Source organism: Staurois parvus, unplaced genomic scaffold, assembly GCF_062004578.1.
Source record: "Staurois parvus isolate SC_StPar_1 unplaced genomic scaffold, SC_StPar_1.0 ptg001959l, whole genome shotgun sequence".
NCBI classification, from domain to species: domain Eukaryota; kingdom Metazoa; phylum Chordata; class Amphibia; order Anura; family Ranidae; genus Staurois; species Staurois parvus.
In genome coordinates, this window is record NW_028319755.1 from 1 (window position 1) to 26,687 (window position 26,687).

At 54.1% G+C, this 26,687-nt stretch overlaps 1 protein-coding gene and 1 pseudogene across 3 annotated transcripts in view; both read left to right on the plus strand.

Annotated features, from left to right (window-relative positions):
* The first annotated feature begins 1,004 nt into the window (after positions 1–1,004).
* On the plus strand, positions 1,005–3,719 carry LOC149433140 (uncharacterized; annotated as a pseudogene). The gene is made up of 2 exons (XR_016308868.1): positions 1,005–1,200; positions 1,310–3,719. The product of XR_016308868.1 is annotated as an uncharacterized LOC149433140 (transcript).
* The window catches only part of LOC149433141 (guanine nucleotide-binding protein G(I)/G(S)/G(O) subunit gamma-8-like), a 37,802-nt gene continuing 12,201 nt past the window's right edge, over positions 1,087–26,687 (plus strand). Inside the window, exon 1 of one of the 2 annotated variants that reach the window (XM_089664599.1) lies at positions 1,087–1,200. The gene's annotated coding sequence lies outside the window, so the exon portion shown is untranslated. Of the gene's footprint in view, positions 1,201–22,273; positions 22,425–26,687 lie in introns of those variants that run through there. The other variant, XM_089664598.1, reaches the window with a different exon arrangement.

The following is a 26,687-nucleotide window of genomic DNA, read 5'->3' on the forward strand; positions in this document are numbered from 1 at the left end:
GTCCCCTGGGTGTGGGCCCCCTATACCCTGGTATCCTAGGTGTGACACCAACCCGTCCCCTGGGTGTGGCCCCCTATACCCTGGTATCCTAGTGTGACACCAACCTGTCCCCTGGGTGTGGCCCCCTATACCCTGGTATCCTCGGTGTGACACCAACCCGTCCCCTGGGTGTGGCCCCCTATACCCTGGTATCCTCGGTGTGACACCAACCCGTCCCCTGGGTGTGGCCCCCTATACCCTGGTATCCTAGGTGTGACACCAACCTATCTCCTGGGTGTGGCCCCCTATACCCTGGTATCCTAGGTGTGACACCAACCTATCCCCTGGGTGTGGCCCCCTATACCCTGGTATCCTAGATGTGACGCCAACCCGTCCCCTGGGTGTGGCCCCCTATACCCTGGTATCCTAGGTGTGACGCCAACCCATCCCCTGGGTGTGGCCCCTATAACCAGGTATCCTAGGTGTGACACCAACCTATCCCCTGGGTGTGGCCCCCTATACCCTGGTATCCTAGGTGTGACACCAACCCGTCCCCTGGTGTGGCCCCCTATACCCTGGTATCCTAGGTGTGACACCAACCCGTCCCTGGGTGTGGCCCCCTATACCCTGGTATCCTAGGTGTGACACCAACCCGTCCCCTGGGTGTGGCCCCCTATAACCAGGTATCCTAGGTGTGGCAGCCGGAGTCTATGACCTGGAACAAGCATGTAGCCAGTATAGTCAGGACTCCATTCGCTCAGGAAGTATTGAGGGGAGTGGACAGGAATGTGGGCGGAGACAATTCAGCTGTGACGGCGGTGGGGGGATGGCGATGATTTCATGCAGCAATCAGTCTGATTGGCCGCAGTTTTCCCGTACGGCGGAGTTTATGTTGGGAGGGGGGTGGGGAGTTTTGTTGCCGGTGTCTCCTCAGGGGAGGGGAACATGTTTTGTCCATCTGCCAATAGAATGGGGTGACATACGACTACAATTCCCATCCTCCCGCTCACCGCTGGTATACATAATGTTCTGATTGGCTGTTTGTTCTGCCTTTTAATAATTCGCCATTTTCGTGTCCCTCCCCTCCCCCGTTCTCTCTCCTCACAGCGGAGTTGGACGCCAATAACCCGGAGTCATGTGACGTCTTCCTGGACCGCCCCCCGCGGATGGGTCAGGCGGAGGCCCGCATGCATTACGCCAGCGAACGCCCGAAGAGCGCAGGTGAGGCTCCGCCCCCCCCTCTCTTCCCGCCCCTGGATCAAATTGATTTGATCGTTGCATTTTCCGCCTCTGCCCCCCTGTAACCCCCCCGCTCTTCTTCCATCCTCAGGTGACCTGGTTGTGGGATCCCAGCACCCCCGCTCCTCTTCTTCCCGCCTGCTGGTTCCTCGCTCCATGTCTGCTCCCTACCCCTCCCCTCCTCTCCTCCCCCTCCCCCCGCTCGCCGGGCTGAAGGCTACATCCTCTCTCTTCTCCGCCGCCAGCTACGCACCCCCTACATGCGCTCGGTCTCCGCTGAGCGCCCCACCCCCCCTCCTCCACCCCCTCCCCCACCTCCTCCCGCTCCAGCCTGTAGAATGACCACCACCTCTTACACCCCTGTCCATCGGGGCCCCCGAAGAAGCACCCGCCCCTGCTGAAGGGCCGCAGCGTGGAGGGCTCTCCCCCGAGACCCCCCCGGAAATGTCTGTCGGCGGAGGAGCCGCCACGGAAAAGGGGAGGGCGCAGGACGCCGCGGTCTCTGTCTGAGACGAGCCTGAGGGACCCCATCCAGCAGCAGGAGGAGTGCGCGGAGGTCGGGGTGCACGCCGAAGCGTGGGACGGCTCAGGGGGAACTTGGCGGCCTGGGGTCACCCAGAAATCACAGGGAAAGCTGGGCCAATGCCCGATCGCACACTGAGGGGTTGGGCCGACCAGCGGCCCTTCGTCCCAGAGTGGGGCCCCATGCAGGAAGGAGGGCGGTGCTACACCCTGGGCAGAGACGGGAGGGCCCCGCCGGTGAGGCTCGGCCCCCCTGCAGGAAGTGGAGATCGACTGCCGAGATCAGCGCCGGGGTGCCGGAGGTGGAGCCGCGGGTCGATTCGGAGGGGGAAGAGGAGGAGGAAGAAGGGAGCTGGTGTGGCCAATGCAGCTTCCTCCCCGCGATGCCGAGGGGCGCCCCCAGGTGTTCAAAGTGAAAGCCTCACAGGCGCTAAAGAAAAAGATCATGCGCTTTCACACGGGGTCACTCAAGGTCATGACCACAGTGTGAACCCAGCAGAGCCGCCCGGCGTACGCCATGACGTCACATCCCAGCATAATGGACAAGTGCAGAGAACAGCAAACCCCGCCCCTGGACCTCAAGATTCTCCCTGCTGAGGGGCGGGGCATGGTCGCAGTGGGAGGGGCACTGTCACAGACGGTTCCTTCACTGTTCTTCCTCCTTTGTGTGCCGGTTTTGTTCTAGTTCATAAAGTGCCAACGTAGTCTGCAGCGCAGTACAGAGCCCCGGATCCTTGGCAGAAGAGCTTGCAGTCTGGTGGGAAGTCTCTGCGGTTTCGGGCTCCACACTTCGCATTTGTGGCGGTCTTGGCGCAAAGAGCCGCCATCTTTTTTCGGGTGGTGATTATAACGCTCTGTACGTGCACCTCGTGACCTGTAGATACAAAATTCAACCAATCGGGTTTCGTTTCTCTCTGGGACCATCACATGGGATGTCTGGTTGCTATGGGCGATGGCGCCATGTTCACAGTCATACGTTCTGCCCACACAGGGATCAAAGTGCCTGAAATAAAAACTGTCTGTCGCTGGAGGCAACCAATGGGAATTCCTGACCGGCTGTGGTGGTATGATGGAAGGATCTGGTTGTTATGGGTAACGCAGACAGTTCTGATTTCAGGCCCATTGATAGGCCCAGCATCTCACACACGGTACTACAACTCCCATCGGCCTCCGATTTTCAGCATGCTATAATGGGAACTGTCTGTGCTGCACAGAGCCTCCAATCAGATCTGTTCAGAGCTGGAATCTGGAGTGCCAATCTGATTGGTGGCTTCTGGCATCAGAGACTCCTAATCCACCCAAGCTGCCTCTCCTCTACCCATAATGCTTTGCATTGCTGTGTGCCATTCACTACCTGACTGGCGTCATCCCTGGCTGTCCAGCGGGGGGCGCTGCACTGTGTATACTGATAATCAGCTGATATTGGACAATCACTTGTACACTGTCCACCTTTGGTACTGAAATTCCTGGCTGCTCCCGGCACTTCAGTTCTTCAGTGGCCATCCCTGGGGGGGGGGGTATGGGGGGGAGGCGATGTGACTGGCTGTCCCTCGGGGGCGGGTGGCGATGTGACTGGCTGTCCCTCGGGGGCGGGTGGCGATGTGACTGGCTGTCCCTCGGGGGCGGGTGGCGATGTGACTGGCTGTCCCTCGGGGGCGGGTGGCGATGTCCCTTAGTGGAGGCAACGATCTGACTGGCTGTCCCTCGGGGGGCAGTGTGACGGCTGTCCTTCGGGGGGGCGGTGTGCTCGGTGGTGGCAATTTGGCTGTCCCTCGGGGTGGGCTGCTGTCCCTTCACGGGGTGATCTGACTGGCTGTCCCTTGGGGGGGGAGGGGGGCAGTAGTGTCAGGCTGTCCTCGGGAAGGCAGTGTGGGCTGTCCCTCGGGAGGGGGCGGAGCAGTCGTGTGACAGGCTGTCCCTCGGGGGGTGGTGGTGCGCAGCTGTGTTACAGGCTGTTCCTCGAGGGAGGGGGCATGACAGTAATGTGATGGGCTGTCCCTCTGGGGGGGGGGGGGGGGTTGGCGGTGTGTTGGGCTGTCCCTCTGGGGGGGAGATCGGCGGTGTGACGGGCTGTCCCTCTGGGGGGGAGATCGGCGGTGTGACGGGCTGTCCCTCTGGGGGGGGATCGGCGGTGTGACGGGCTGTCCCTCTGGGGGGGATCGGCGGTGTGACGGGCTGTCCCTCTGGGGGGGATCGGCGGTGTGACGGGCTGTCCCTCTGGGGGGGATCGGCGGTGTGACGGGCTGTCCCTCTGGGGGGGGGGGGGGGTTGGCGGTGTGTTGGGCTGTCCCTCTGGGGGGGAGATCGGCGGTGTGTTGGGCTGTCCCTCTGGGGGGGATCTGGCGGTGTGACGGCTGTCCCTCTGGGGGGGGGGGGGGGGGGTTGGCGGTGTGTTGGGCTGTCCCTCTGGGGGGGAGATCGGCGGTGTGTTGGGCTGTCCCTCTGGGGGGGAGATCGGCGGTGTGACGGGCTGTCCCTCTGGGGGGGAGATCGGCGGTGTGACGGGCTGTCCCTCTGGGGGGGATCGGCGGTGTGACGGGCTGTCCCTCTGGGGGGGATCGGCGGTGTGACGGGCTGTCCCTCTGGGGGGGATCGGCGGTGTGACGGGCTGTCCCTCTGGGGGGATCGGCGGTGTGACTTGCTGTCCCTCTGGGGGGGGGGAGATCGGCGGTGTGACGGGCTGTCCCTCTGGGGGGGGGGGGGGGGGGAGATCGGCGGTGTGACGGGCTGTCCCTCTGGGGGGGGGGGGGGGATTGGCGGTGTGACGGGCTGTCCCTCTGGGGGGGGGGGGGAGGGAGATCAGCGGTGTGACGGGCTGTCCCTCTGGGGGGGGGGGGAAATCGGCGGTGTGACGGGCTGACCCTCGGTGGGAGGGGTCGGCGGTGTGACGGGCTGACCCTCGGTGGGAGGGGTCGGCGGTGTGACGGGCTGACCCTCGGTGGGAGGGGTCGGCGGTGTGACGGGCTGACCCTCGGTGGGAGGGGTCGGCGGTGTGACGGGCTGACCCTCGGTGGGAGGGGTCGGCGGTGTGACGGGCTGACCCTCGGTGGGAGGGGTCGGCGGTGTGACGGGCTGACCCTTGGGGGGTGGTGTTGTCACAGGCTGTCCCTCGGGAGGGGGGTGGGGCATTGGTGTGTCGGGTTGTCCCTTGGGGGCGGTCCTGGTTTTCTTCCTCCCTACTATTGGTCCTGCAGTGATACAATGTATATCCCGGGCTCTCCCCCGCTGTATATGGATGTATATATGGTCACATGGCCCTGTATATAGGATGTGTATATGTACATGCGCTGTATATACTCTGGATGGTTTTCTATTGGACGATGTAAATAAAGTGTTTCTGGTCACTTCTTGTCGCCTCGTTTTTATATATCATTGCCAAAGCAACTGAAGGTTTGTTGTGGGTCGGATGAGGGGGGGTAACTCGAGACATCGGGGGGCAATATAGAGGGGAAAGAAGGGGAGTCCGGGGACATGGGGGAATAAGGGATAATATTAGGGGGGAGGGGACATTATCGGGGGGTAACATGGGGGATGGGGGGGCTAAGGAATAATATAAGGGCAGCGGGTATAATATAAATGGAGGGAGGTGACATCGGGGGGGGAAAGGATAATATAAAGGGGGGGGGGGAGTCCAGGGACATAATTGTGGGGGTGGGAAGGGATAGTATAAAGGGGGGGGGGGGGGGGAGTCCATGGATTTAGAAATCCCCCCCCCCCTTGTCTCCTATCTAGATCAGATAAATTGTAACATTACTAAATCAAGTGCAGAGTTCCAGTCTGGTGGGAATTGGGGGGGGTTATAGGGAGTATATTGGGGGGGTATAGAGGGACTATACTGGGGGGTTATAGAGGGAGTACAGTCAGGTCCATAAATATTGGGACATGGACACAATTCTAACATTTTTGCTCTATACACCACAATGGATCTGAATGAAACGAACAAGATGTGCTTTAACTGCAGACTGTCAGCTTTAATTTGAGGGTATTTACATCCAAATCAGGTGAACGGTGTAGGAATGACAACAGTTTGCATATGTGCCTCCCACTTGTTAAGGGACCAAAAGTAATGGGACAATTGGCTTCTTAGCTGTTCCATGGCCAGGTGTGTGTTATTCCCTCATTATCCCAATTACAATCAGCAGATAAAAGGTCCAGAGTTCATTTCAAGTGTGCTATTTGCATTTGGAATCTGTTGCTGTCAACTCTCAAGATGAGACCCAAAGAGCTGTCACTATCAGTGAAGCCATCATTAGGCTGAAAAAAAACAAAACAAACCCATCAGAGAGATAGCAAAAACATGAGGCGTGGCCAAAACAACTGTTTGGAACATTTTTAAAAAGAAGGAACGCTCCGGTGAGCTCAGCAACACCAAAAGACCCGGAAGACCACGGAAAACAACTGTGGTGGATGAGCGAAGAATTCTTTCCCTGGTGAAGAAAACCCCCTTCACAACAGTTGGCAGATCAAGAACACTCTCCAGGAGGTAGGTGTATGTGTGTCAAAGTCACCAATCAGGAGAAGACTTCACCAGAGTGAATACAGAGGGTTCACCACAAGATGGAAACCATTGGTGAGCCTCAAACACAGGAAGGCCAGATTAGAGTTTGCCAAACGACATGTAAAAAAGCCTTCACAGTTCTGGAACAACATCCTATGGACAGATGAGACCGACATCAACTTGTACCAGAGTGATGGGAAGAGAAGAGTATGGAGAAGGAACTGCTCATGGTCCTCAGCATACCACCTCATCAGTGATCATGGTGGTGGTAGTGTCATGGCGTGGGCATGTATGGCTGCCAATGGAACTGCTTCTCTTGTATTTATTGATGATGTGACGGCTGACAGAAGCAGCCGGATGAATTGTGAAGTGTTTCGGGAATATTATCGGCTCATATTCAGCCAAATGCTTCACAACTCATTGGGCGCTTCACAGTGCAGATGGACAATGACCCAAAGCAGACTGCAAAAGACACCAAAGAAGTGGAATGTTCTGCAATGGCCAATCACCTGACCTGAATCCGATGGAGCATTTCACTTGCTGAAGACAAAACTGAAGGGAAAAATGCCCCAAGAACAAGCAGGAACTGAAGACAGTTGTAGTAAAGGCCTGGCAGAGCATCACCAGGGATGACACCCAGCGTCTGGGGATGTCTATGCGTTCCACACTTCAGGCTGTCATTGACTGCAAAGGATTTGCAACCAAGTATTAAAAAGTGAAAGTTTGATTTATGATTATTCTGTCCCATTACTTTTGATCCCTTAACAAGTGGGAGGCACCTATGCAAACTGTTGTCATTCCTACACCGTTCACCTGATTTGGATGTAAATACCCTCAAATTAAAGCTGACAGTCTGCAGTTAAATGACATCTTGTTCGTTTCATTTCAAATCCATTGTGGTGTATAGAGCCAAAAATGTTAGAGTTGTGTCCATGTCCCAATATTTATGGACCTGACTGTATATTGGAGGGGTTATAGAGGGGCTATATTGGGGGGGGGGGTGGTGTATGGAATATATAAGCGAGTAGTAGGATGATTCCTCTCTGAGTGTATATATATATATATATATATGTGTGTGTGTGTGTGGATCGCAGAGCTCTCGGTCCTCCGCAGTCGCACACAATGGACCTTCTGTCTCTTTTCATCCTCCGGTCGTCATGGAAACTGAATAAAAACCCTCCAGTCCAAATATAACACAGAAGATGATTCATCGGCTCTGTACGGGGGATGGATGATGTGTAGACAGGTACAGCCAATTCCAGGGGCCACTTCACTCCCTGCCTGGGGGCCAAAATCACCCCAAATACCAGAGAAAGCCGACCCTTCACTTCCTGACTCATCAGTCTCTGTACCAGAGGAGCTTACACTCTAATGTCCCCTCCCCCCACAGGGAAACCTCCACGTCATAATAAGCTGACCTCCTGGGTAGGAGGGACCTCGATCGGGCGAGCATGTCGGGTTTTCTGGACTCTACTCCAGGACTGGGAAATGGCAGTTCTCCTGTGAGTCCTGGGTAGGAGGGACCTCGATCGGGCGAGCATGTTGGGTTTTCTAAACTCTACTCCAGGACTGGGAAATGGCAGTTCTCCTGTGAGTCCTGGGTAGGAGGGACCTCGATCGGGCGAGCATGTTGGGTTTTCTGGACTCTACTCCAGGACTGGGAAATGGCAGTTCTCCTGTGAGTCCTGGGTAGGAGGGACCTCGATCGGGCGAGCATGTCGGGTTTTCTGGACTCTACTCCAGGACTGGGAAATGGCAGTTCTCTTGTGAGTTCTGGGTAGGAGGGACCTCGATCGGGCGAGCATGTCGGGTTTTCTGGACTCTACTCCAGGACTGGGAAATGGCAGTTCTCTTGTGAGTTCTGGGTAGGAGGGACCTCGATTGGGCGAGCATGTTGGGTTTTCTGGACTCTACTCCAGGACTGGGAAATGGCAGTTCTCCTGTGAGGTGACAGAGGACATCACAGCAGATGAGGTGGTGAAAGCTATTGATCAGCTTGCCATGAAGAAGTCGCCTGGGCCAGACGGATTGACAGCCGAGTTTTATAAGCACTTTACGGTTCCTCTGGCCCCATATTTGCTGGAACTTTTTAATGGCTGTCAGAGAGGGTTCGCTCTCTCCCTCCATGCGACAATCTGCAGTGATTCTTCTGTCAAAGGGTAAAACTTCTTCCAGAATTGAGAATTGGCGGCCCATTAGCCTTCCCAATGTTGATAGGAAGATACTGGCAAAGATACTTTCTTAATTGAATTGTAAGTTTTGCCGGCCATATTCAGAAGCTGGATTAGGATACTGATGTTGGATGAGAAGACCGGACTCACCATCAGCGTTCTAATTCTGTAGGGTTGAGGTCAGGGCTCTGTACAGGACACTGAAGTTCCTCCACACCACACTGGTCACACCATGGAGCTGGTCCACACCATGTTACATAGTTACATAGTCTGGCTGAAAAAAGACAAAAGTCCATCCAGTGCAACCATAAAAAAAAAAAAATCCTTCACCCACAGTGTATCCAGAGGAAGGCAAAAAAAAACAGCAAAGCACGATCCAATTTGCTCCTGCAGGGGAAACAATTCCTTCCTGATCCCCCGAGAGGCAATCGGATATTCCCTGGATCCACTTTCCCTATAAATGTTCTATCCAGTTATATTCTGTGTATCCAAGAAAGAATCCAGGACTTTCCTACAGCAATCCACTGAGCTGGCCACACCCAACTCTGGAGGGAGTCTATTCCACATTCTCAGCTCTTACTGTGAAGAAACCTTTCCGTGTTTGGAGATGACATTTCTTTTCCTCCAGACAAATAGAGCGCCCCCTTATCCTCTGTGATGACCTCAGGGGGAATGACTACACCGAGTTCACTATATGAACCACTGATGTATTTATACATGGAGATCATATCCCCCCTTATGTATTATACCATGGAGATCATATCCCCCCTTATGTATTATACATGGAGATCATATCCCCCCTTATGTATTATACATGGAGATCATATCCCCCCCCTTATGTATTATACATGGAGATCATATCCCCCCTTATGTATTATACATGGTGATCATATCCCCCCCTTATGTATTATACATGGAGATCATATCCCCCCTTATGTATTATACATGGTGATCATATCCCCCCCTTATGTATTATACATGGAGATCATATCCCCCCTTATGTATTATACATGGAGATCATATCCCCCCTTATGTATTATACGTGGTGATCATATCCCCCCTTATGTATTATACATGGATATCATATCCCCCCTTATGTATTATACATGGAGATCATATCCCCCCTTATGTATTATACATGGAGATCATATCCCCCCTTATGTATTATACATGGAGATCATATCCCCCTTATGTATTATACATGGAGATCATATCCCCCCCTTATGTATTATACATGGAGATCATATCCCCCTTATGTATTATACATGTAGATCATATCCCCCCTTATGTATTATACATGGAGATCATATCCCCCCCTTATGTATTATACATGGAGATCATATCCCCCCTTATGTATTATACATGGAGATCATATCCCCCCCCTATGTATTATACATGGAGATCATATCCTCCTTATGTATTATACATGGAGATCATATCCCCCCTTATGTATTATACATGGAGATCATATCCCCCCTTATGTATTATACATGGGGATCATATCCCCCCCTTATGTATTATACATGGAGATCATATCCCCCCTTATGTATTATACATGGAGATCATATCCCCCTTATGTATTATACATGGAGATCATATCCCCCCTTATGTATTATACATGGAGATCATATCCCCCCCTTATGTATTATACATGGAGAACATATCCCCCTTATGTATTATACATGGAGGTCATATCCCCTTATGTATTATACATGGAGGTCATATCCCCCCCTTATGTATTATACATGGAGATCATATCCTCCTTATGTATTATACATGGAGATCATATCCCCCCTTATGTATTATACATGGAGATCATATCCCCCCCTTATGTATTATACATGGGGATCATATCCCCCCCTTATGTATTATACATGGAGATCATATCCCCCTTATGTATTATACATGGAGATCATATCCCCCCTTATGTATTATACATGGAGATCAATTCCCCCTTAATCTCTTCTTCTCAGTAGAGAATACATTCAGTTCCTCTAATCTTTACTAATGATTTGTACCGGGGGGGGGGGGGGGTGATATCTCTCTCTCTGGAGTCTGTAGCTCTCCTAGTACAAGAGAGGATTTTGCTCGCTTTGGAATTCGCAACTTGTGATCTACCAGAACCCCCAGATCCTTCTCCACCATTGCCCCCCCCCCCAGATCTTTCTCCACCATTGACCCCCCCAAATCCTTTTCCACCATTGACCCCCCAGATCCTTCACCATTGGCCCCCCAGTTGTACCCCCCCTAGTATGTATGATGCATACAAATTCTTAGCCCCCCAGTGCAGAACCTTACATTTATCACCATTAGCCCTCATTGGCCCCATAGTCCCCCAATTACACAGAGCATTGAGGTCGGATGTAAGTTGGAGACATCCTGTAAGGACGTTTTTCCCCGGCACAGCTTGGTGTCATCTGCAAAGACTGAGATCCCCGACACCATATCATATATATAGATTACAAAGTAAGGGTCCCAACACTGAACCTTGGGGTACCCCACTAATCACACTGAACCTTGGGGTACCCCACCAACAACACTGAAACTTGGGGTCCCTCACTAATGACACTGAACCACGGGGTACCCCACTGATGACCCTAGACCATTCAGAGTATGAATCATTAACCACTACTCTTTGAATACGATCTTTTAGCCAGTTTTATATCCATGTCTTTATGGAGCTGGTCCACACTGGTCAAACCATGTCTTTATGGAGCTGGTCCACACTGGTCAAACCATGTCTTTATGGAGCTGGTCCACACTGGTCACACCATGTCTTTATGGAGCTGGTCCACACTGGTCACACCATGTCTTTATGGAGCTGGTCCACACTGGTCACACCATGTCTTTATGGAGCTGGTCCAAACTGGTTACACCATGTCTTTACAGAGTTGGTCCAAACTAGTCACACCATGTCTTTATGGAGCTGGTCCACACTGGTCACACCATGTCTTTATGGAGCTGGTCCACACTGGTCACACCATGTCTTTATGGAGCTGGTCCACACTGGTCACACCATGTCTTTATGGAGCTGGTCCAAACTGGTTACACCATGTCTTTACAGAGTTGGTCCAAACTAGTCACACCATGTCTTTATGGAGCTGGTCCACACTGGTCACACCATGTCTTTATGGAGCTGGTCCACACTGGTCAAACCATGTCTTTATGGAGCTGGTCCACACTGGTCACACCATGTCTTTATGGAGCTGGTCCACACTGGTCACACCATGTCTTTATGGAGCTGGTCCACACTGGTCACACCATGTCTTTATGGAGCTGGTCCAAACTGGTCACACCATGTCTTTACAGAGTTGGTCCAAACTAGTCACACCATGTCTTTATGGAGCTGGTCCACACTGGTCACACCATGTCTTTATGGAGCTGGTCCACACTGGTCACACCATGTCTTTACGGAGTTGGTCCACACTGGTCACACCATGTCTTTACGGAGTTGGTCCAAACTGGTCACACCATGTCTTTACGGAGCTGGTCCACACTGGTCACACCATGTCTTTATGGAGCTGGTCCACACTGATCACACCATGTCTTTATGGAGCTGGTCCACACTGGTCACACCATGTCTTTATGGAGCTGGTCCAAACTGGTCACACCATGTCTTTACGGAGCTGGTCCAAACTGGTCACACCATGTCTTTATGGAGCTGGTCCAAACTGGTCATACCATGTCTTTATGGAGCTGGTCACACTGGTCATCCATGTCTTTATGGAGCTGGTCCACACTGGTCATCCATGTCTTTTTGGAGCTGGCTTTGTACACAGGGGATAGTCATGGGGGCAGCAGAAAAGGGTTTTCACCAAACCATTACCACAAGGTTGGAAGAGCAGAATTGTCTCCAATGTCTTTGTATGATGGAGGGTTATCAAGACCCTTCACAGGAGACACATGAACTCCATCATTGGAGAAGTCACATACATCTCTATATGGTGTATATTGTTTCCGGCTCTCTACACTTTCCATAAAATTACAGATTGTCCAAAAATGATCCAAATTTCTATTAGTAGAGAGGGACCCATCTTAGCACATCACTTCTTTGATTAAAAGCCATTGAATACAAAGGACACTCGCAAGGACTGAACACTTGGTAACAGCACGGTATGTGTGATGATGTTGCTTCCTCCGCGAGGACCTGGAGCGGTGCAGGGCTGCAGACTGGGGAAAGTTCCTGCTGGCATTGGATCAGGCCAAAGCTTTTGATCGAGTCAATCATGAGTACCTATGGCTGCTTCTTGGCAAATATGGCCTGGAGGGGGGCTTTATCGATTGGCTAAAGACTTTATACAGAGGGGCTCAAAGCTTCATGCTTGTAAATGGTTGGATTGGATGGCCCTTTTGGGTTGGCTTAGGTGTGCATCAGGGGTGTCCTTTGAGTCCTCTGCTATATGCATTCACAATCGATCCCTTCGTTCGGAGGTTAGAGAGCGGACCGTTGTGTGGAGTTCCTTTGGGCATTCCTGGGGAGCCCCCTCTGAGGGTCGTGGCCTATGCTGATGACGTGTCTGTTTTCATCTCTGGGACGCAGGAGGAGGCAGGAGGTGGAGGAGGTGGTCTCGGTGATGGAACAGTATGCTGAGGCAGGAGGCGGAGGAGGTGGCCTCGGTGATGGAACAGTATGCTGAGGCAGGAGGCGGGGGAGGTGGTCTCGGTGATGGAACAGTATGCTGGGGCAGGAGGCGGAGGAGGTGGTCTCGGTGATGGAACAGTATGCTGAGGCAGGAGGCGGAGGAGGTGGTCTCGGTGATTGAACAGTATGCTGAGGTAGGAGGCGGAGGAGGTGGTCTTGGTGATGGAACAATATGCTGAGGCAGGAGGCGGCGGAGAAGGTCTCGGTGATGGAACAGTGTGCTGAGGCAGGAGGCGCAGGAGAAGGTCTCGGTGATGGAACAGTATGCTGAGGCAGGAGGCGGAGGAGGTGGTCTTGGTGATGGAACAATATGCTGAGGCAGGAGGCAGGAGGCGGAGGAGGTGGCCTCGGTGATGGAACAGTATGGTGAGGCAGGAGGTGGTCTCGGTAATGGAACAGTATGGTGAGGCAGGAGGCGGAGGAGGTGGTCTCGGTGATGGAACAGTATGGTGAGGCAGGAGGCGGAGGAGAAGGTCTCGGTGATGGAACAGTATGCTGAGGCAGGAGGCGGGGGAGGTGGTCTCGGTGATGGAACAGTATGCTGAGGCAGGAGGCAGAGGAGGGGGTCTCGGTGATAGAACAGTATGCTGAGGCAGGAGGCGGGGGAGGTGGTCTCGGTGATGGAGCAGTATGCTGAGGCAGGAGGCGGAGGAGGTGGTCTCTGTGATGGAACAGTATGCTGAGGAAGGAGGCGGTGGAGGCGGTGGAGGCGGTCTCGGTGGTGGAACAGTATGCTGAGGCAGGAGGCGGAGGAGGTAGTCTCGGTGATGGAACAGTACGCTGAGGAAGGAGGCGGTGGAGGCGGTCTCGGTGGTGGAACAGTACGCTGAGGCAGGAGGCGGAGGAGGTGGTCTCGGTGATGGAACAGTACGCTGAGGCAGGAGGCGGAGGAGGTGGTCTCGGTGATGGAACAGTATGCTGAGGCAGGAGGCGGAGGAGGTGGTCTCGGTGATGGAACAGTATGCTGGGGCAGGAGGCGGAGGAGGTGGTCTCGGTGATGGAACAGTATGCTGAGGCAGGAGGCGGAGGAGGTGGTCTCGGTGATGGAACAGTGTGCTGAGGTGGAGGAGGTCGTCTCGGTGATGGAACAGTATGCTGAGACAGGAGGCGGAGGAGGTGGCCTCGGTGATGGAACAGTATGCTGAGGCAGGAGGCGGGGGAGGTGGTCTCGGTGATGGAACAGTATGCTGGGGCAGGAGGCGGAGGAGGTGGTCTCGGTGATGGAACAGTATGCTGAGGCAGGAGGCGGAGGAGGTGGTCTCGGTGATTGAACAGTATGCTGAGGTAGGAGGCGGAGGAGGTGGTCTTGGTGATGGAACAATATGCTGAGGCAGGAGGCGGCGGAGAAGGTCTCGGTGATGGAACAGTGTGCTGAGGCAGGCGGCGCAGGAGAAGGTCTCGGTGATGGAACAGTGTGCTGAGGCAGGAGGCGCAGGAGAAGGTCTCGGTGATGGAACAGTATGTTGAGGCAGGAGGCGGAGGAGGTGGTCTTGGTGATGGAACAATATGCTGAGGCAGGAGGCAGGAGGCAGGAGGCGGAGGAGGTGGCCTCGGTGATGGAACAGTATGGTGAGGCAGGAGGTGGTCTCGGTAATGGAACAGTATGGTGAGGCAGGAGGCGGAGGAGGTGGTCTCGGTGATGGAACAGTATGGTGAGGCAGGAGGCGGAGGAGAAGGTCTCGGTGATGGAACAGTATGCTGAGGCAGGAGGCGGGGGAAGGTGGTCTCGGTGATGGAACAGTATGCTGAGGCAGGAGGCAGAGGAGGGGGTCTCGGTGATAGAACAGTATGCTGAGGAAGGAGGCGGTGGAGGCGGTCTCGGTGGTGGAACAGTATGCTGAGGCAGGAGGCGGAGGAGGTAGTCTCGGTGATGGAACAGTACGCTGAGGAAGGAGGTGGTGGAGGCGGTCTCGGTGGTGGAACAGTACGCTGAGGCAGGAGGCGGAGGAGGTGGTCTCGGTGATGGAACAGTACGCTGAGGCAGGAGGCGGAGGAGGTGGTCTCGGTGATGGAACAGTATGCTGAGGCAGGAGGCGGAGGAGGTGGTTTCGATGGCGGAACAGTATGCTGAGGCAGGAGGCGGAGGAGGTGGTCTTGGTGATGGAACAGTATGCTGAGGCAGGAGGCGGAGGAGGGGGTCTCGGTGATGGAACAGTATGCTGAGGCAGGAGGCGGAGGAGGTGGTCTTGGTGATGGAACAGTATGCTGAGGCAGGAGGCGGAGGAGGGGGTCTCGGTGATGGAACAGTACGCTGAGGCAGGAAGAGGAGGAGGTGGTCTCGGTGATGGAACAGTACGCTGAGGAAGGAGGCGGTGGAGGTGGTCTCGGTGATGGAACAGTATGCTGAGGCAGGAGGCGGAGGAGGTGGTCTCGGTGGCGGAACAGTATGCTGAGGCAGCAGGCGGAGGAGGTGGTCTCGGTGATGGAACAGTATGCTGAGGCAGCAGGCGGAGGAGGTGGTCTCGGTGATGGAACAGTATGCTGAGGCAGGAGGCGGAGGAGGTGGTCTCGGTGGCGGAACAGTATGCTGAGGCAGGAGGCGGAGGAGGTGGTCTCGGTGATGGAACAGTACGCTGAGGCAGGAGGCGGAGGAGGTGGTCTCGGTGATGGAACAGTATGCTGAGCCAGGAGGCGGAGGAGGTGGTCTCGGTGATGGAACAGTATGCTGAGGCAGGAGGCGGAGGAGGTGGTCTCGGTGATGGAACAGTATGCTGAGGCTGGAGGCGGAGGAGGTGGTCTCGGTGATGGAGCAGTATGCTGAGGCAGGAGGCGGAGGAGGTGATCTCGGTGATGGAACAGTATGGTGAGGCAGGAGGCGGAGGAGGTGATCTCGGTGATGGAACAGTATGCTGAGGCAGGAGGAGGAAGAGGTGGTCTCGGTGATGGAACAGTATGCTGAGGCAGGAGGAGGAAGAGGTGGTCTCGGTGATGGAAAAGTATGCTGAGGCGGAGGAGGTGGTCTCGGTGATAGAACAGTATGCTGAGACAGGAGGCGGAGGAGGTGGTCTCGGTGATGGAGCAGTATGCTGAGGTAGGGGGAGGGGGAGGTGGTCTCGGTGATGGAACAGTATGCTGAGGCAGGAGGCGGAGGAGGTGGTCTCGGTGGCGGAACAGTATGCTGAGGCAGGAGGCGGAGGAGGTGGTCTCGGTGGCGGAACAGTATGCTGAGGTGGAGGAGGTCGTCTCGGTGATGGAACAGTGTGCTGAGGTGGAGGAGGTCGTCTCGGTGATGGAACAGTATGCTGAGACAGGAGGCGGAGGAGGTGGTCTCGGTGATGGAGCAGTATGCTGAGGTAGGGGGAGGGGGAGGTGGTCTCGGTGATGGAACAGTATGCTGAGGTGGAGGAGGTGGTCTAGGTGATAGAACAGTATGCTGAGGTGGAGGAGGTCGTCTCGGTGATGGAACAGTGTGCTGAGGTGGAGGAGGTCGTCTCGGTGATGGAACAGTATGCTGAGACAGGAGGCGGAGGAGGTGGTCTCGGTGATGGAGCAGTATGCTGAGGTAGGGGGAGGGGGAGGTGGTCTCGGTGATGGAACAGTATGCTGAGGCGAAGGAGGTGGTCTCGGTGATGGAACAGTATGCTGAGGCAGGAGGTGGAGAAGGTGGTCTCGGTGATGGAACAGTATGCTGAGGCAGGAGGCGGAGGAGGTGGTCTCGGTGATGGAACGGTACGCTGAGGCAGGAGGCGGAGAAGGTGGTCTCGGTGATGGAACAGTATGCTGAGGCAGGAGGCGGAGGAGGTGGTCTCGGTGATAGAACAGTACGCTGAGGCAGGAGGCGGAGGAGGTGGTCTCGGTGATGGAACAGTATGCTGAGGGAGGAGGCGGAGGAGGTGGTCTCGGTGATAGAACAGTATGCTGAGGCAGAAGGCGGAGGAGGTGGTCTCGGTGATGGAACAGTATGCTGAGGCAGGAGGTGGTCTCGGTGATGGAACAGTATGCTGAGGGAGGAGGCGGAGGAGGTGGTCTCGGTGATAGAACAGTATGCTGAGACAGGAGGTGGTCTCGGTGATGGAACAGTATGCTGAGGCAGGAGGTGGTCTCGGTGATGGAACAGTATGCTGAGGCAGGAGGTGGTCTCGGTGATGGAACAGTATGCTGAGGGAGGAGGCTGAGGAGGTGGTCTCGGTGATAGAACAGTATGCTGAGACAGGAGGCGGAGGAGGTGGTCTCGGTGATGGAACAGTATGCTGAGGTGGAGGAGGTGGTCTAGGTGATAGAACAGTATGCTGAGGTGGAGGAGGTCGTCTCGGTGATGGAACAGTGTGCTGAGGTGGAGGAGGTCGTCTCGGTGATGGAACAGTATGCTGAGACAGGAGGCGGAGGAGGTGGTCTCGGTGATGGAACAGTATGCTGAGGCGGAGGAGGTCGTCTCGGTGATGGATCTGTATGCTGAGGATTTCTGGATGGGAGAGGAAGGTGAAGGCTTTACCCTTCCGGATGCCTTCCCAGAGCCCCAGCAGGAAATTAAAGTTTTAGGCATCAGATTTGGTCCCGGTGATTACGGCACATTGGGTAAGCAGGCTACAAGATGCCGATGCCAAGGTGGCCAGCTGGAAGGAGTGGAAACTCTCTTACAGGGAAAGGATTGACCTGATTAGAACTTACCTGATCCCGGTATTTCTGTATGTCAGCTTTGTCTGTGTTCCAGTGTCTCTCTATGCGAGGATCTACAGTTGTTTCTTCCAGCTGTTATGGGGGCACAAACTGAACCTCATTAAGAGGTCTGTAACCTACCTTCCCAGGCGGATGGGTGGCCTAGGTATGGTCAACCCGGTGGTTTTCTTTTCTCTGATGTTTTTGAAACATAATTTTGGTAGCATGCTGGCAGAGGAACCGCCTGGGTGGGTTGGTATTTTTCAGTCCTGGTTTAGGCCTTTTCTGCGGAGCTGGGAGAATGGTGGGCCAGTGAAGAGCCTGAGGGTCCAACATGGTAAGCTCCCGGCTTATGTTGCCCCGTGTCTGAAAATGCTTCGGCAATGGCGAGTGACGGCGGAGGAAATTAAATCTCTTCCTAGGAAGGCCCTGGAGAGGAGGGTTGTTGAATCTGCCTTTAGCGAGCCATTGGCCTTGAGGGATTGCCCAGGCCCGGTTATGGGGGAGGGATTGCCCAGGCCCGGTAATGGGGGAGGGATTGCCCAGGCCCGGTTATGGGGGAGGGATTGCCCAGGTCCGGTTATGAGGGAGGGTCTGCGTTTGATGAATCTGGAGAGAATCCCTTTAAAGTTTTGGGATTTGGCCTGGATCTCGTTCCATGGCAGACTCTATGTGAAGGGCAACGTGAAGCATCGCTCTGCGGAGAACCGTGGTTGGCCAAGAGTGGAGTGCGGTGGGGTGGAGGTGGTGGAGTGGAGTGTGGTGGGGTGGAGGAGACAATGGACCATTTCTTGCTTCAGTGCCCCTTCAATATAGATGTCTACAAGCGGGTGGGTGGGGCTCTGGGGATCCCTTTCCTTTCCCGCTTGAGTTACGCGGAGTGGTCTTACGGAGCCTTTCAGACGCTCCGGGACTTTGATTTTGAGACACTTTTTCTAGTTAGCTTAGTAGTCCATTACTACACGTGGAATGCACGGGGTCAGGTTTCCTCCTGCTGAGGTGGTGGTGTACAACATTCTGGGTGAGGTTGGGAAGATTCGGGGTCTTGAGAAGGACGGGTGGCGGCCGGGAACCTGGACAAAGGCGTGGAGGAATGTCAGGTCCCCAAAGTTGTTGTCTGTCTCTGGGGGCGTGGCTTCTCTGGCCTCTAACGTCCCCTAGATTTTTTTTTTTCGAAGGCTGCATGTATGGGTTCAAGGTTCAGTCGTTTCTGGGCGGGGTTTGTTGAGGGGCATTATAATGACAACAATAAATCAATATCGTATATTAAAATGTTTGGTTTGTATTTTTATTTTAGTTTTTTTTTTTTTTCTTTCCTGGCAAAAAAAAAAAGAAATTTCCTGTTTTTTGTTTGTTTTTGCTGAAGTAAGCAATTTATGTTTTATTTTTATATATGGGAGAAAGTCAAAAAATGAGAATCTGGTGCATTCATTCATTCATTCATTCATTGATTTCAGTGCAGCAACTTAGAAGGTGACACTAATATATGAGACTCATTCCATGCAAAGCAAGATAGTTCCAGCCGTGATTTGTCATCATTGTGATGATTATGGCTTACAGCTCATGAAAACCCCAAATCCACAATCTCAGAAAATGAGAATATTCCATGCAATCAATAAAACACGGATTGTACATAGAACAATATCGCACCTCTGAGAAGTAGAAGCTGCATATGTACTCAGTACTTGGTTGGGGCCCCTTTTGCAGCAATTACTGCCTCAATGCGGCGTGGCATGGAAGCTATCAGCCTGTGGCACTGCTGAGGTGTTATGGAAGACCAGGATGCTTCAATAGCGGCCTTCAGCTCTTCTGCATTGTTCGGTCTCATGTTTCTCATCTTTCTCTTGGCAATGTTCCATAGATTCTCTATGGGGTTCAGGTCAGGCCAGTTTGCTGGCCAATCAAGCACAGTAATCCCACGGTCATTGAACCAGGTTTTGGTGCTTTTGGCAGTGTGGGCGGAGCCAAGTCCTGCTGGAAAATGAAGTCAGCATCCCCATGAAGCTCGTCTGTGGAAGGAAGCAGGAAGTGCTCCAAAATCTCCTGGTAGACGGCTGCGGGGACCCTGGACTTCATGAAGCACAGTGGGCCAACACCAGCAGATGACATGGCTCCCCAAATCAACACAGACTGTGGAAACTTCACACTGGACTTCAAGCATCTTGCAGTGTGTGCCTCTCCATTCTTCCTCCATACTCGGGGTCCTTGGGCCTCTCCATTCTTCCTCCATACTCGGGGTCCTTGGGCCTCTCCATTCTTCCTCCATACTCTGGGCCCTTGTGCCTCTCCATTCTTCCTCCATACTCGGGGTCCTTGTGCCTCTCCATTCTTCCTCCATACTCGGGGTCCTTGTGCCTCTCCATTCTTCCTCCATACTCGGGGTCCTTGGGCCTCTCCATTCTTCCTCCATACTCGGGGTCCTTGGGCCTCTCCATTCTTCCTCCATACTCTGGGCCCTTGTGCCTCTCCATTCTTCCTCCATACTCGGGGTCCTTGTGCCTCTCCATTCTTCCTCCATACTCGGGGTCCTTGTGCCTCTCCATTCTTCCTCCATACTCGGGGTCCTTGTGCCTCTCCATTCTTCCTCCATACTCGGGGTCCTTGGGCCTCTCCATTCTTCCTCCATACTCGGGGTCCTTGGGCCTCTCCATTCTTCCTCCATACTCGGGGTCTTTGGGCCCCTCCATTCTTCCTCCATACTCGGGGTCCTTGTGCCTCTCCATTCTTCCTCCATACTCGGGGTTCTTGTGCCTCTCCATTCTTCCTCCATACTCGGGGTCCTTGGGCCTCTCCATTCTTCCTCCATACTCGGGGTCCTTGGGCCTCTCCATTCTTCCTCCATACTCGGGGTCCTTGTGCCTCTCCATTCTTCCTCCATACTCGGGGTCCTTGTGCCTCTCCATTCTTCCTCCATACTCGGGGTCCTTGTGCCTCTCCATTCTTCCTCCATACTCGGGGTCCTTGGGCCTCTCCATTCTTCCTCCATACTCGGGGTCCTTGGGCCTCTCCATTCTTCCTCCATATTCGGGGTCCTTGTGCCTCTCCATTCTTCCTCCATACTCGGGGTCCTTGGGCCTCTCCATTCTTCCTCCATACTCGGGGTCCTTGGGCCTCTCCATTCTTCCTCCATACTCGGGGTCCTTGGGCCTCTCCATTCTTCCTCCATACTCGAGGTCCTTGGGCCTCTCCATTCTTCCTCCGTACTCGGGGTCCTTGGGCCTCTCCATTCTTCCTCCATACTCGGGGTCCTTGTGCCTCTCCATTCTTCCTCCACACTCGGGGTCCTTGGGCCTCTCCATTCTTCCTCCACACTCGGGGTCCTTGTGCCTCTCCATTCTTCCTCCACACTCGGGGTCCTCGGGCCTCTCCATTCTTCCTCCACACTCGGGGTCCTCGGGCCTCTCCATTCTTCCTCCACACTCGGGGTCCTCGGGCCTCTCCATTCTTCCTCCATACTCGGGGTCCTCGGGCCTCTCCATTCTTCCTGCATAATCGGGGTCCTTGGGCCTCTCCATTCTTCCTCCGTACTCGGGGTCCTTGGGCCTCTCCATTCTTCCTCCGTACTCGGGGTCCTTGGGCATCTCCATTCTTCCTCCATACTCGGGGTCCTCGTGCCTCTCCATTCTTCCTCCATACTCGAGGTCCTTGGGCCTCTCCATTCTTCCTCCATACTCGGGGTCCTTGGGCCTCTCCATTCTTCCTCCATACTCGGGGTCCTTGGTTTCCAAATGAGGTGCAAAAGTTGCTCTCATCAGAAAAGAGGACTTTGGACCACTGAGGACAGACCAGGTCTGTTTTTCTTTAGCCCAGGTAAGACGCTTCTGACGTTGTTTGTTGTTCAGGAGCGGCTTGACAAGAGGAATACGACATTTGAAGTCCATGTCCAGGATCCGTCTGTGTGTGGTGGCTCTTGATGCACTGACTCCAGCCTCAGTCCACTCCTTGTGAAAGTCCCCAACACTTTTGAATGGCCTTTTCCTGACAATCCTCTCCAGGCTGCGGTCATCCCTGCTGCTTGTGCACCTTTTTCTTCCACACTTTTCCCTCCCACATACCTGTCTATTAATGTTCTTTGATACAGCACTTTGGGAACATCCAACTTCTTCTGCAATTCCCTTCTGAGGCTTTCCCTCCTTATGGAGGGTGTCAGTGATGGTGTCAGGTCAGCAGTCTTTCCCATGATTGGGATTCCTACTGAACCAGACTGAGAGACCATTGAAAGGCTCAGGAACCCTTTGCAGGTGTTATGGCTGAATGAGCTGATTAGAGTGGGACACTTTGAGCCGAGATTATTCCACCCTTTCACCAGATTCTCATTGCTCCACCTCCTCCTGTATATGGAGAGTATATATATCATTCATTTATAATAACGATACATTAATATATATTACAATGTTTCCTTTGCTTTTTCATTATTTTTTTCCTGGCCAAAAAAAACAAAGTTTCATGGGGGGGGGGGGTTTGTTTTGTTTTTGCTGCATTTTTTGTTATATATATAAATTTGTTTTTTTTGTTGTTTTTCAGAATTTTAATAAACAAAGATTTACGCTCCCATGCCCCTCCCCCCGGTATACTGGAATACTCTTTATTGGGAGGTGTCCCCTGGTAGAGTCAGGTGATCACTGTATACAATGAGGGGGGGCCCCTGGGACCGGGCCCCGCCACACCCTGCAATTATCAGTTTCTCGGTTCAGTGATTGGAGTCACATCTGTCTCCTCCACCTGTCCGCTCCGCACAATCCTCCCGTCCTCCGGCTGGACCTGCACCCGTCTCCAGGTGAGTGAGGGGTAGATTGGGGGGCCACAGGGGCCCCGGGTGTACACGGGGGGGGGGGGGACATGAGTCTCTCCCACCTGATTCCAGGTAACCATCCCAGAAAGGACAATACACCGGGATGGATGGGGATCCGGATATCCTGTCCTATGGGAGATGGCGGATCAGGAGCAGCTTCCTTCGGAGCCTTCCTCTCTGCCGCCGGTTCTGCAGTGAATCCCACTTTCTCTGAACATTCGCTGCAGGTGAATCTTCCAGGCGGCGGTGACCCCTCCCCCCCAGTGACACCATGTAGCATCACGCTTGGGCCCGGGTTATGCGCAAAGGGCGGGGCGATTCAATGGTCCGCCCGACATGTGACAGACGCCGGTTTTGCTGCGGTTTCCCCCCCCCCCCCACGTGCCCAGATGTGTGAATTGGTTGGCGTGTTTTTGGGGCGCCATTAATGAGGAATGTCCGGCGGGTCACATTCACCGCTTTCTGCGTCCACTCTGCGTGAATCCGAGCCTCTGATCTTCCATCGATGATTTCCCGATCCGTCCCAGGAACTCTGATCGACTTCCCTCGGATCGTTCCCCTTTCCATCGACTTCCCTCGGATCGTTCCCCTTTCCATCAGCTTCCCTCGGATCGTTCCCTTTCCATCGACTTCCCTCGGATCATTCCCCTTTCCATCGACTTCCCTCGGATCGTTCCCCTTTCCGTCGCCTTCCCTCGGATCGTTCCCCTTTCCGTCGCCTTCCCTCGGATCGTCCCCTTTCCATCGACTTCCCTCGGATCGTTCCCCTTTCCGTCGCCTTCCCTCGGATTGTTCCCCTTTCCGTCACCTTCCCTCGGATCGTTCCCCTTTTCCATCGCCTTCCCTCGGATCGTTCCCTTTCCGTCACCTTCCCTCGGATCGTTCCCCTTTTCCATCGCCTTCCCTCGGATCGTTCCCCTTTCCATCAGCTTCCCTCGGATCGTTCCCTTTCCATCGCCTTCCCTCAGATCGTTCCCCTTTTCCATCGACTTCCCTCGGATCGTTCCCCTTTCATCGCCTTCCCTCGGATCGTTCCCCTTTCATCGCCTTCCCTCGGATCATTCCCCTTTCCATCAGCTTCCCTCGGATCGTTCCCCTTTCCATCGCCTTCCCTCGGATCGTTCCCCTTTCCATCGCCTTCCCTCGGATCGTTCCCTTTCCATCGCCTTCCCTCAGATCGTTCCCCTTTTCCATCGACTTCCCTCGGATCGTTCCCCTTTCCATCAGCTTCCCTCGGATCGTTCCCTTTCCATCGCCTTCCCTCAGATCGTTCCCCTTTTCCATCGACTTCCCTCGGATCGTTCCCCTTTTCCATCGACTTCCCTCGGATCGTTCCCCTTTCCGTCGCCTTCCCTCGGATCGTTCCCCTTTCCGTCGCCTTCCCTCGGATCGTCCCCTTTCCATCGACTTCCCTCGGATCGTTCCCCTTTCCGTCGCCTTCCCTCGGATTGTTCCCCTTTCCGTCACCTTCCCTCGGATCGTTCCCCTTTTCCATCGCCTTCCCTCGGATCGTTCCCTTTCCATCGCCTTCCCTCGGATCGTTCCCCTTTCCGTCGCCTTCCCTCGGATCATTCCCCTTTCCATCGACTTCCCTCGGATCGTTCCCCTTTCCGTCGCCTTCCCTCGGATCGTTCCCCTTTCCGTCGCCTTCCCTCGGATCGTCCCCTTTCCATCGACTTCCCTCGGATCGTTCCCCTTTCCGTCGCCTTCCCTCGGATTGTTCCCCTTTCCGTCACCTTCCCTCGGATCGTTCCCCTTTTCCATCGCCTTCCCTCGGATCGTTCCCTTTCCGTCACCTTCCCTCGGATCGTTCCCCTTTTCCATCGCCTTCCCTCGGATCGTTCCCCTTTCCATCAGCTTCCCTCGGATCGTTCCCTTTCCATCGCCTTCCCTCAGATCGTTCCCCTTTTCCATCGACTTCCCTCGGATCGTTCCCCTTTCATCGCCTTCCCTCGGATCGTTCCCCTTTCATCGCCTTCCCTCGGATCATTCCCCTTTCCATCAGCTTCCCTCGGATCGTTCCCCTTTCCATCGCCTTCCCTCGGATCGTTCCCCTTTCCATCGCCTTCCCTCGGATCGTTCCCTTTCCATCGCCTTCCCTCAGATCGTTCCCCTTTTCCATCGACTTCCCTCGGATCGTTCCCCTTTCCATCAGCTTCCCTCGGATCGTTCCCTTTCCATCGCCTTCCCTCAGATCGTTCCCCTTTTCCATCGACTTCCCTCGGATCGTTCCCCTTTCATCGCCTTCCCTCGGATCGTTCCCCTTTCATCGCCTTCCCTCGGATCGTTCCCCTTTCCATCGCCTTCCCTCGGATCGTTCCCGTTTTCCATCGCCTTCCCTCGGATCGTTCCCCTGTCCATCGCCTTCCCTCGGATCGTTCCCCCTTTCCATCGACTTCCCTCGGATCGTTCCCCTTTCATCGCCTTCCCTCGGATCGTTCCCCTTTCATCGCCTTCCCTCGGATCGTTCCCCTTTCCATCGCCTTCCCTCGGATCGTTCCCGTTTTCCATCGCCTTCCCTCGGATCGTTCCCCTTTCCATCGCCTTCCCTCGGATCGTTCCCCTTTCCATCGCCTTCCCTCGGATCGTTCCCTTTCCATCGCCTTCCCTCGGATCGTTCCCTTTCCATCGCCTTCCCTCGGATCGTTCCCTTTCCATCGCCTTCCCCCGAATCCGTCGATGTATCAGAATTTCCCGCCTGCAGAGCCGATCGAATATTTCCCCGATCCTCGCAGATCGTCCTCGTGGCGGCAGGAAGGGATGGAGACGGAGATTTGCCGGCCGGGCTTGGAACGCATTGCAGAGTCGATCGGATGAAATCGGTTTTCAGGCGTTTCTTTCCCGTCTGCTGTGTGTGACGCGCCGGAATCACAAAAGGACTGGAAAACCATCGATTGATCGCCGGAATTCGATTGATTGTGGGAGCTGAGCTTTGATTGGTCCGTTTTCTCCTTGATTTCGGGACCAGACGCTGTCATGTCAGCTATAATAAAGTTGATTGAATGGTTGGGGGGCGGTAACACATCGCGGGTTTCTGTTCTCAAAAAACAGGTGCAGGACCCCCCTCCCCCCGAGTCACTTCTTGTCTCCGCCCCCCTACCTGCCTCTGAACTGTCTCTTGGTTCCGCCCACCTCCCAGCCCCGCCCCTTTTAGAGAATACAGAACCAAGTATCAATTTTTGGTGCTAAATCATTTGTATGGAATAACAAGAAAATAGACCAACAATAGACCCCCCCAGCAACAATAGACCCCCCAGCAACAATAGACCCCCCAGCAACAATAGACCCCCCAGCAACAATAGATCCCCCAGCAACAATAGACCTCCTAGCAACAATAGACCCCCCAGCAACAATAGACCCCCAGCAACAATACATCCACAAGCAACAAAAGACCCCCCGAGCAACAAAAGACCCCCCAGCAACAATAGACCCCCCAGCAACAATACATCCACAAGCAACAATAGACCCACCAGCAACAATAGACCCCCCCCAGCAACAATTGATCCCGAGCAACAATACAATCACAAGCAACAATCGCCCCCCCAGCAACAATAGAACCCCCCGAGCAACAATAGACCCCCAAACAACAAGAGACCCCCAGCAACAATAGACCTCCCAGCAACAATACATCCAGAAGCAACAATAGACCCCCCCAGCAACAATCGATCCCCGAGCACAATACAATCACAAGCAACAATCGCCCCCCCCAGCAACAATAGAGCCCCCGAGCAACAATAGACCCCCCAGCAACAATAGACCCCCAGTAACAATAGACCCCCGAGCAACAAAAGACCCCAGCAACAATAGACCCCCCAGCAACAATAGACCTCTCAGCAACAATACATCCACAAACAACAATAGACCCCCAGCAACAATAGATCCCCGAACAACAATAGATCCCCGAACAACAACAGACCCCCCAGCAACAATACATCCACAAGCAACAATACAATCACAAGCAACAATCGCCCCCCCCAGCAACAATAGAGCCCCGAGCAACAATAGACCCCCCAGCAACAATAGACCCCCAGTAACAATAGACCCCCGAGCAACAAAAGACCCCCAGCAACAATAGACCCCCCAGCAACAATAGACCTCTCAGCAACAATACATCCACAAACAACAATAGACCCCCAGCAACAATAGATCCCCGAACAACAATAGATCCCCGAACAACAACAGACCCCCCAGCAACAATACATCCACAAGCAACATTCGACCCCCCAGCAACAATAGATCCCCGATCAA